At 34.3% G+C, this 10,599-nt stretch overlaps 1 long non-coding RNA gene across 1 annotated transcript in view; it reads right to left on the reverse strand.

Moving 5' to 3' along the window:
- LOC122685485 overlaps positions 1 to 10,597 on the reverse strand; it is a 31,118-nt gene extending 20,521 nt beyond the window's left edge. Inside the window, exon 1 of the long non-coding RNA XR_006338408.1 lies at positions 10,564 to 10,597. This is a non-coding gene — a long non-coding RNA (uncharacterized LOC122685485). The remainder of the gene's footprint in view (positions 1 to 10,563) is intronic.
- Between the last annotated feature and the right edge of the window lie 2 nt (positions 10,598 to 10,599).

A 10,599-nucleotide genomic window follows, 5' to 3' on the forward strand; every position in this document is an offset into this window, starting at 1 on the left:
GAGGGCTTAACTTGATTGTGCATGGGCTAAGTATGAGGGTCAGTTTTATCTCAAGCTGTTTTCTTGTCATATTTTATTTTCCTGCCTAAAATGCCTTAGCCATGAGACCTTGAGGGCAGATACACAGAGTGGGGATAAAACACAAAATAGAACATTTCAAATTGTGTTATTCTTTTTAGGAGTCAGTATTCTTTCTAACAGACATGTTGGAAGACACATAACTTGCTAAGTCAACATAAAAAGTAGTGTGAATGGATGACATATATTAATTCTATGAGCAAGTATTTATTTAACTTTGCTACACTTCCAATAGTTTGATAGGGAGTGAAGATGACATGAAGACATGAAAGATAAGCTCCCAATCCTCTGGGAGCTTCCAGTCTAATAAGGAAGAAGGACAGGAAAGGGTGTGTAACGTGCCCTTAGGGCAATGGCAGGTGTATTCATATATGTAACACTATAGACTGACTGGTTAAAGTGAGGGGTCTGAGTTCATATTCCAGGAGCCCTAGTTGCCCACTGAGGTTTGCTTATGACGTTTCACTAACAATAGACCTTGAAGGAAACACCTAGTTCAGGATATTAATAAACAGGTAAAATAAAGTTTAAAACAGGTACATTATATAACTGGACTTCCAAGAGACTTATTTCACAATAGTGTTTTATTCCAGCAGAAATAAGTTTATCTTTAGAGATTCCCTAATATGCTCATAGGTTTAACACCACCCCACCTGATTGAATTTAGAAACACACTCTTCTCCACAGTAAGGCATCTGTCTATTTTAATAACATAAATCTGACGGTGGGTAAAGAGAGGATGTCGAGTCTTCTTTTCCTCTGTAGATGCCTAATAGGTGTTAATATAAAGTAGAGGATTATTGTGGAGAAGGAAATGGCAGCCCACTCCACTATTCTTGCCTAGAGAATCCTGTGGACTGAGGAGCCTGGTGGGCTGCTGTCCATAGGGTCGCACAGAGTTGGACACGACTGAAGCGACTTAGCAGCAACAGTAGAGGATTATTGGTCATTTTATTTAATTTTTATAGCTAGATAACTACATAGATTTTAATCAAAAGAAATGACTGTTTTTCTTCCCATAGTAGTATTGTTTTATTTCTTGGCTAAGGTGAGGAGAGTCTTTACTTTAGTTTTGCATTGTTTATATATAATTATATATTTATATATAAACAGTATATATATATTTATATATAAACAGTATATATATAAATATATTATAATATTTTATATAATAATATACATTATAATATAATATATAATAAAGAGTAATAATATAATATATAATATACTATATTATATAGTATATAATAATATATAATATAATATAATATATAAAATAATATAATTATATAATAATGTATAATATTATATTAATATATAATATACATTATATAATAATATACATATAAATATAATCATATATTTTTATAAGTATAGTATATTTTATATTTTATGATGTTTATAATATTTTAAATATAATATATTATATAATATTATAATGCACAATATCATGTATTAATATATAATATATGTATAACTACAATAGTAGAACTATTTACTCAGATCACAATTGCTTTCCACCATTTTTCCTGCTTTGTGACTTTTTAATGTAAAATTGCATTTCTCCATTCACGTGTGTTTGCTCTCCTTTCTCATTTTAAAAAAATATTGGAACATCTAAATTGCCTATATTTAGACATGCACTCAGAACTGTTTCATGCTGAATAGCTCAGGTTTGCAGGGTCCAATCCTCCAAGGATTTTCTGAACTGCTCTTGCTTTTTGGTGTGTTTTCCTCACATGAATCGAGATATTTCACCATGTAGTCGCACAGAAATGTTGATCAGAATGTGAGATGTCTCCTCACCTCTTGACAAAGCTAGTCCCTCAGTCTGGAAGGTTTTCCCTACTGTCCACTTTGACTTCATTAACTCCTACCCCAAATTAAAATGTTGATTCCTTTGTTAAAGCTGTCTTTCCTCAACCCTTCTTCCCCAGTTTCCTCCCACAATACAAGCATAGGCTTGGGAACCTGCAGAAAATATTACTCTAGATCCAGGCAATTTTGGTCGATTCTAATTAGGAATTTAGTTTTTTTCTCATCTCGTTGATAGGGCAAGGGTGAGGATGAAGATGAAGATGAGGGTAGGGAAGGAACGCCCTTTAGCTCCTCCTCCTTCACTCTGCATCAACCATAAGAAAGTTCCTTTCCAACCAACAAAAGGTGATTAAAAAAAAATTACTTTGGGAGTGGCCTAATTGGAAATATAAAATAAAGTTCTACTATGATCATCTTAGAAGCACAAGATAATTTTCTCTCAACTGGTAATTACTTCTGCTTCAAAATAACTTTTTCCTTACATCTGCCCATTCTTGATTCTTCCCTAGGTATATTCATTATCAAGCTATTAATTCCTCTTTCTGCAATATTCCTTCTCTCCCTTTCCCCAAGACAATGACTTAAAATAATCCTCCTTTTTTTTTTCTCTCTCTCTTTACAAACATGCCATCGTTTCTTATATTTTAATGAGTAACCTTGTTCCTTAGTGATTTTTCTCCAGTTCTGGCTCAGGACCCCTCAGGGCCTAGGGCACAGAAATCTTTCTGGGAAGGCCTAGTAATGTTCTTTTGGGTTTTGGTTGTGGTTTCCTGAAACTTGTTTCTCTCAAAACTCTATTTACTCTTCTGTTATGCACTGAAACTTGCTATTAAATTACATTTTGACATGTAGTTCTCCATTCCTTTGTAGGTAATATTTGCTCTTTCTGAAATCTCTAGTTACTATGACTCCTTGCTACTATTGTAATATTTCAAAATTATGTGTTTTGGTGAGATATCTTTCTCATTCTGTTGTGCTGGGCACTTGATGAGCCCTTTTAATCAGTAGAATAATGTATAATCACTCTAAGAAATTTTCTTCTACAAGTGATTTATGAAATATTATATTTAATGGTTAAGAATGAGAGTTCTGGAGTTCTGAAGCATGCTATTTGATATTAAGCAATTTAAAAAAATATGTCTTTATTCAGTCATAAAAGAGAATGAAATAGTGCCATTTGCAGCAACATGGGAAGACCTAGATATTGTCATACTAAATGAAATAAATCAGACAGAGAAAGACAAATAGTACATCACTTATATGTGGAATATAGAAAATAGGACAGATTTCTTATTTACAAACAGAAACAGACCCACAGACATAGACCATCATTGCCAAAGGAGAAGGGAAGGAGGAATCCATCAGAAGTACGGGATTAACGATGCACACTACCACATATAAAATAGAGAGATAACAGTGCCTTACTGCATAGCACAGGGAAGTACATTCACTATCTACAATGGAAAAGAATAAGATATATATATATATATATATACATGTATAAACAAATTACTTTGTTGTACACCTGAAACTAACACAATATTGTAAATCAACTCTTTGCTGTTGTTTAGTTGCTCAGTTATATCCAACTCTTTTGTGACCCCATGGACCGTAACCCGTCAGGCTCCTCTATCCATGGGGTTTTCCAGGCAAGAATACTGAAGTGGGTTGCCATTTCCTTTTCCAGAGCATCTTCCTGACGCAAGGACTGAATGCCTCCTCTTGCCCTGGCAGGTGAATCTTTACCACTGAGCCACCTGGGAAGCCCCAATCAACCGTACTTCAATTTTTAAAAAGCAGCCACAGAAAATATGTAAACAAATGAAAATAATATTTTTGTTTCTCAGTTTTCTTGTCTAAAAATTGAGATGATAATGTAACCCTATTTCACTGAGGTCTTCTAGGATTAAATAATTTTAATTTTATTGAAAAGTACCTAGAAACATATGACTGCTATTGTTCTAGAGAACTCTGCAATAGTAGTCATCCATTTAAAAAAAATTACTATGAGATTTTATGTAAATATGATGAATGGAAGCAGTTGATTTTTCCAAAATATCTCTGAAATAGATAGGTGTAATGAGAGTGCCTTTTTTCTTCTTGATTTTTTAAAATTTTTTAAATTATTAAAGTGTGATAACACATTTATAGGAGACTTGGAAATTACAAAGTTACATATAGTTACATTATATATTACAATTAATTTTTTAAGTAGATAAAAATTTTTAGTTGAAATTTCAATATCAAACTCTCAAAAATCAATAGACTGAATAGACAGAAAAGTAGATCTGAGAAGCACTATGAACCAATTCAACATAATTAAGACTAATACAATTTTCACACAAGATGCAAATTCTATTCAAATTCTATTCATAGATTACAAACCAGGAGACACTCGAACATATCCATAGGCATAAAACAAGGTACAAAATTTCATGGTCTAAAGGTACTGAAATCATACAAAGTCTGTCCTCTTATCATGTGGAATTATGTTACAAATCAATATCAAGAGATATTTGAAAATAACTCACATATTTTAAGTGCAATGTTCTGTTCACTGAGACCATATTTACCCATCTGCCATTTACCACCTTGCCCTTTATAAACTTTGCAGTTGAACAAAGACATTTCCTGATAGTTTCATGAATCTTTTCTATTCTTTCAATGCTTCAATGCTTTGCCAAAGGAGAACCTTCATTCTGCATAATGGTCTCACACAATTTTTAGCCATGCCAGAGAAGAGAACATTAAAATCCATCACTAAGTGATGTTATTTGGATTTGTGGCCTCTCTCCAGAGGCCACTGTGCTCATTAAACAATGAATTGATTAGATTCACTCAAAAGAGGAGTTGTTCACTTATGACAGATGTAATATTGATCATATCCTTCATTGAATAAGTCATCCAAGTATAATTCAATGCAAGCTACTGGAATAAATTACCATCCATATTCATCTTACTTGACTGTTTTATAATACCAAAGAGGAGCAAGAACAACAGCATAAAAATTTTCATGTTGCAATGTAAACAGTGGGCAGCCTCTGCAGCAGGACTGGGCATTTCTGCTGTGAGAAGTGACAGAAGTCTGGTCTTTGTCAGAAAATCAGACCATGCAAGTCTAGCTCCATCTGGCTGTGAGTGATTTGTGATCAGACACATTAACAGGAGGGTAAGGATGGAAGTCCCTTAAAAAGGTCTACCAAGTCTGTCCTCTCTATCGCTACACGGATCTCTCCCACTGTGTCCCTTTGTGATGGATTTCTGCTTATTCTAAGTCGCTGTGATTTAGAACATAGGCAGTAACATCTGTTCTTTTCAGAGCGTGGATGCTAATGGAACCGACAGGCAACCTGAGAACAGCTGAGAGAACCCGTGAGAAAAAGATCAAAATCTAAACGGAGTGAGTGTTCTGAACAGGGTGTCAGATGCAGAAGTAGAGATTATATGGAGTACGATTATATGCTACAGAAGCTGGTGAAGAAAAACATGTAACAGCAGAATTAGACTCACTCTTTTTATTTCTGTACCTCTAACTTTCTATTTTAACACTACAAACTGGCACAAACCGCATTACTGAGGAACTGCACTCACTTAGATCACTTTTTGTTGTTCATTTGCTCCGTTGTGTCTGACTTTTTTGCGACCTCATGGACTGCAGCACTCCAGGTTTTCCTATCCTTTACTATTTCCCAGAGTTTCCTCAGACTCACGTCCACGGAGTCGATGATGCCATACAATTTGACAGTCATCTTATCCTCTGTCGCCTCCTTCTCATCCTGCCTTCAATCTTTCCCAGCATCAGGGTCTTGTCCAATTAGTCGGTTTTTCACATCAGATGGACAAAATATTGGAGCTTCAGCTTCAGCATCAGTCCTCCCAATGAATATTCAGGATTTATTTCCTTCAGGATTGACTGGTTTAATCTTCTTGCTGTCCAAAGGACTCTCAAGAGCCTTCTCCAGCATCACAGTCGAAGGCATCAATTCTTTGGCACTCTGCCTTCCTTATGGTCCAGCTCTCACAATCATTTGTGACCACTGGGAAGACTATAGCCTTTACAGCATGGATTTTTGATGGCAGAGTAATATCTCTGCTTTTCAACACACTATCTAGGTTTGTCATAACTTTCCCCCCAAAAGCAAACGTTTTCTGATTTCATGGCTGCAGTCACTATTCCCAGTGATTTTTGAGCTCAAGAAGAGGAAATTTGTCACCACTTCCACCTTTCCCCCCTCTATTTGCCATGAAGTAATGTGGCCAGATGCCTGATCTTAGATTTTTTTTTTAATATTTAGTTTTAACACAGTCATTAAAATGGCCATAATCCATAACACTGGCAATACCAAACGCTGACTGAGGTGTCAGCAACAGGAACCCTCCTTTGTTGGTGATGGAAATGCAAAATCATTTAGACATTTTTGAAGACAGTTTGATTCTTTTTTCTTTTTTACAAAACTAAGCACATTTTTACCATATAATCTTAAAGTTATGTTCCTTGGTATCAGCTCAAAAGAGTTGACAACTTACATCCAGAACAAAGTCCTGCAGACAGATATTCAGTTCAGTTCAGTTCAGTTGCTCAGTCACGTCCGACTCTTTGCGACCCCATGGACTACAGCATGCCAGGCCTCCCTGTCCATCCCCAACTCGCGGAGCTTGCTCAAACTCATGTGCATCGAGTCAGTGATGCCATCCAACCATCTCATCCTGTGTTGTCCTCTTCTCCTCCTGACTTTTTCCTCTTTCCCAGCATCAGGCTCTTTTCCAATGAGTTAGGTCTTTGCATCAGGTGGCCGAAGTATTGGAGCTTCAGCTTCAGCATCAGTCCTTCCAATGCAGGCAGACAGATAGTGGGTTGGCCAAAATGTCAATTTGGTTTGTTAAGTAAAAATAAAATCATTTTTAATTTTCACCAAGAACTTTATCGAACAACACATTCATTGTTTTGTTCCACCACCTTCTGCCATTTTCCAGGCAACTTCATAGTTGCAGCTTCCCAAAACTTAATCTTTGTGAGCAAAGAAATATTTCAAATGCCTTCTATACAATCTTCCAGAGAAATAAATTTTTTTCCATTAAAAAAATTTTGTAAAAACCAAAATGAATGGAAATCCAAAGTTTCAGTGTCTGGTAAATAGAGCGGATGTATCAGAATTTACCAGCTAAGCTGCAAAAGTTTTTGCCTGGTCATCAAAGAAAGATGCAGTCTTGCATTATCCTGATGGAGGATTATACATTTTCTGTTGGCTAACTTTGAGACATTTTGTTGAGTGTTACTTTGAGTTGGTCTGTTTGGAAACAGTACTTGTACTTTTTTTTCTTGAATAATTTTATTTTATCATTTGGTTTTGGTTTTCAAGGAAAAGAAAGTGTATAGCTTAGCATCTGGAAACAATACGAATATTTACAAAGCTATACTGAGAGGTAATTGAGAAGTTTTTTTGCCGCTTGAATTAACTCATATCTCCAAGTGAATCTTGGTCAAAGATGACTCAATGGATACCTTTGGAGTTAAAGGACATTTATAAATTCAGAAACACTTATCAATAAGCAACAAAGTACATGAATAAATTTTGTACAATACTGGAAGCTGACCTTGAAACTAAGCTTAAAATAAAATAATATGCATTATGCTACAGTAAAGTTCTCCTTTCCTCTCTCCTCAGTCTTTCTTTTTTAAATTGAATTCATTTTTAAATGAAGCAAAGATGAATATTTTTAATGATAAAAGGTACAGTTCACAAAGAAGATAGACATCATAAATCATTAACTAAAAAACAAAGAAACAAAGATACATAAATCAAAAATCAAAAGAAATGAAGGAAAAAGAAAAATGTTTATAATCATAGTGAGACATATTAACATTTCTCTGAGAATACTTTATCAAGTGCAGAAAAAAGTAAAAGCAACTTGAATTATGTCATTCATAATTTAAATGTAATAAATTTCTATTTCTATTAATTTATATTATTCTTACATACTACACAAATATATTTAAAATTTTGTGTCTCATACATTATTATCAGGTGTCCATAGGACATTTAGAAAAACTGGCAAAAAGATAAACAGTACTAAATTCCATAAAGTAAAATTTTTTGTGATTTAATTATACATATACATATATTATTTTTGAAATTATTTCCCATTATAGGTTATTATAAGATATTGACTATAGTTCCCTGTGCTACACAGTAAACCTTTGTTGTTTGTTGTGTATCTATTTTTCTAAATTAGAAAAATAGCATTTTATTCATAATAAGTCAAGCGAGTGGAATCAAAATGTCATAAATTTTTAGCTAGGCAAAATTCCTAATTTTCTAAAATAGACATTATTTATATGTATGCATACAGGAGATTTTCTACTTTGTTTAATAAAAGTTTGAGAAAGAACATAAAAAAAGTGACGGAGAAGTTGGAAAACATAAACTAAATTAAATGAGAGCATTGACTATGAAATGGGAAAAGTGAAACAGACTAGATAAAAGTAAAACGTCCTCATATTGTCCAGTTGTTTTTAAATATGGCTGCTCATTAGAAACATATCTGGAACCCCAGTCAAAAGAAGAAGCAATACCTGGACGTTTGTATTTTTGGAAAAACCTCCAAGATAATTCTGATACGCATCTGAATTTTAAAAAGTGATTACAGATTTTTCTATAAAGTGGTAGCTTTGATGATATAGAATTCTATGATTTTTCTGTTGACCAATCATGATAAATGGTATTAAATGAGTAACAGTTATGTAATCACAATAGTGAAAGATGTTTATCAGTTTTCACAATCAATAGCCAGACAAAAATAAAAGATAATTACAATTGCAAGCCATAATAGAACATGATTAGCCTAACAATATAAAATAATTGCATGCAATTTGGAGAGTCAAGCAGAGTGATGGAATTGCATACATGCACATGTTTTCATCTGCTCAGCCAGTCTATGTCTTTTGGTTGGTGCATTTAATCTATTTACATTTAATGCAATTATTGATATGTATGATCCTATTACCATTTTTGTAACTTGTTTTGGGCTTATTTTCTATAGGTAAATATTTTCCTTCTCTTGTTCCTGCCTAGAGAAGTTCCGTTAGCATTTGTTGTAAAACTGGTTTGGTGGTGAATTCTCTTAACTTTTACTTGTCTGGAAAGCTATTGATTTCTCCATCAAATCTGAAGGAGAGTCTTGCTGGGTAGAGTTTTCTTGCTTGTAGCTTCTTCCCTTTCATCATTTTAAATATATCATGTCATTCCCTTCTGGCTTGTAGAATTTCGTTTGAGAAAACAGCTGACAGCCTGATGGGCATTCCCTTGAATATTATTTGTTGTTTTTCCTTTGTTGCTTTTAGTATTTTATCTCTGTCTTTAATTTTTGTCAGTTTGATTATGTGTCTCAATGTGTTCCTCCTTGGGTTTATCCTGCCCGGGACTCTATCCTGCCTGGGACTCTGTGATTCCTGGACTTGGTTGACTATTTCCTTTCTCACGTTAGAGAAGTTTTCAGCTATTATCTCTTCAAATACTTTCTCAGGTCCTTTCTCTCCCTCTTCTCCCTCTGGGGCACCTATAATGCAAATATCAGTGTGTTTAATGTTGTCCCAGAAGTCTCTTAGGCTGCCTTCATTTCTTTTCATTCTTTTTCCTATAGTGTGTTCTGTGGCAGTGATGTCCACAATTCTGTCAACATTTCACACATCTTCTCAATCTTTGCTTCCATTCTTTTTCTGAGATCCTGAATCGACTTCACTATCATTATTCCGAATTCTTTTTCTGGAAGGTTGCCTCTCTTCCTTCCATTTAGTCGTTTATCTGGGGTTTTATCTTGCTCCTTCAAGGAATCTTCCCAGCCCAGGGATCAGACCTACATCTCCTGCACTGGCAGGCGGATTCTTTACCACTGGGCCACCTGGGAATCCACTTGAGTTGGGGAGTAGGACTAACAGGCAGAGGTTGATAAAGGCTGCAGACTTTTAGTTATAAAATAAACAAGGTCTGACGTGCTAACTTTACTATATTTGATAACAATATTCTATAATCAAAATTCACTGAGAGAGTAGAATGTGCTCATTCTCACACACACAAAAAGGTAAAATTATGAAATGATAAACATGTTAACTAATTTGATGGGAAGAATTCTTTTACAATGTATACATATATCAAATCATCACATTGTATCCTTTAAATAACTTAGTTTTGTCAATGATACCCCAATAAAGCTGGAGAAAAAAAAAGAGATCAGGAGGAAACCTTTGGAGGTGATGAGGTGATGAGTATGTTCATGACATAGATTGTGGTGATGGTTCATGGATATCATATATACTTATCTCCAAACTCATCAAGCTCTATTTACTTGAAATATGCTTTTTGTATGGCAATCATACCTCAACAAAGTGATTAAAAAAAGAAACTAAAGAATGGGTGACTATAGATCTAAAGAAGGGAAGTGAACAATGAGATAGGTTAAACTGTGTCTACATAATTTCTAGAATGGATATAAAGCTTAAGATAAATGCGAAAATCATTTTTGAGGACTAGATGCATACTGTAATGAACAGCAATAATATTAAGTAAAATTTTACATGTTATACAAAGAAATCTGTGTTTGAGGATATGTACATATTTATATATCCAAAAACCTATTTCAGGCAGACCTGAGTTAAAATCTTAGCTTTACCTTTCAGTTTTGTGTGATCTTGGACAAGCCTCAGTT

This window comes from Cervus elaphus, chromosome 28 (assembly GCF_910594005.1).
Source record: "Cervus elaphus chromosome 28, mCerEla1.1, whole genome shotgun sequence".
Classification (NCBI taxonomy): Eukaryota; Metazoa; Chordata; class Mammalia; order Artiodactyla; family Cervidae; genus Cervus; species Cervus elaphus.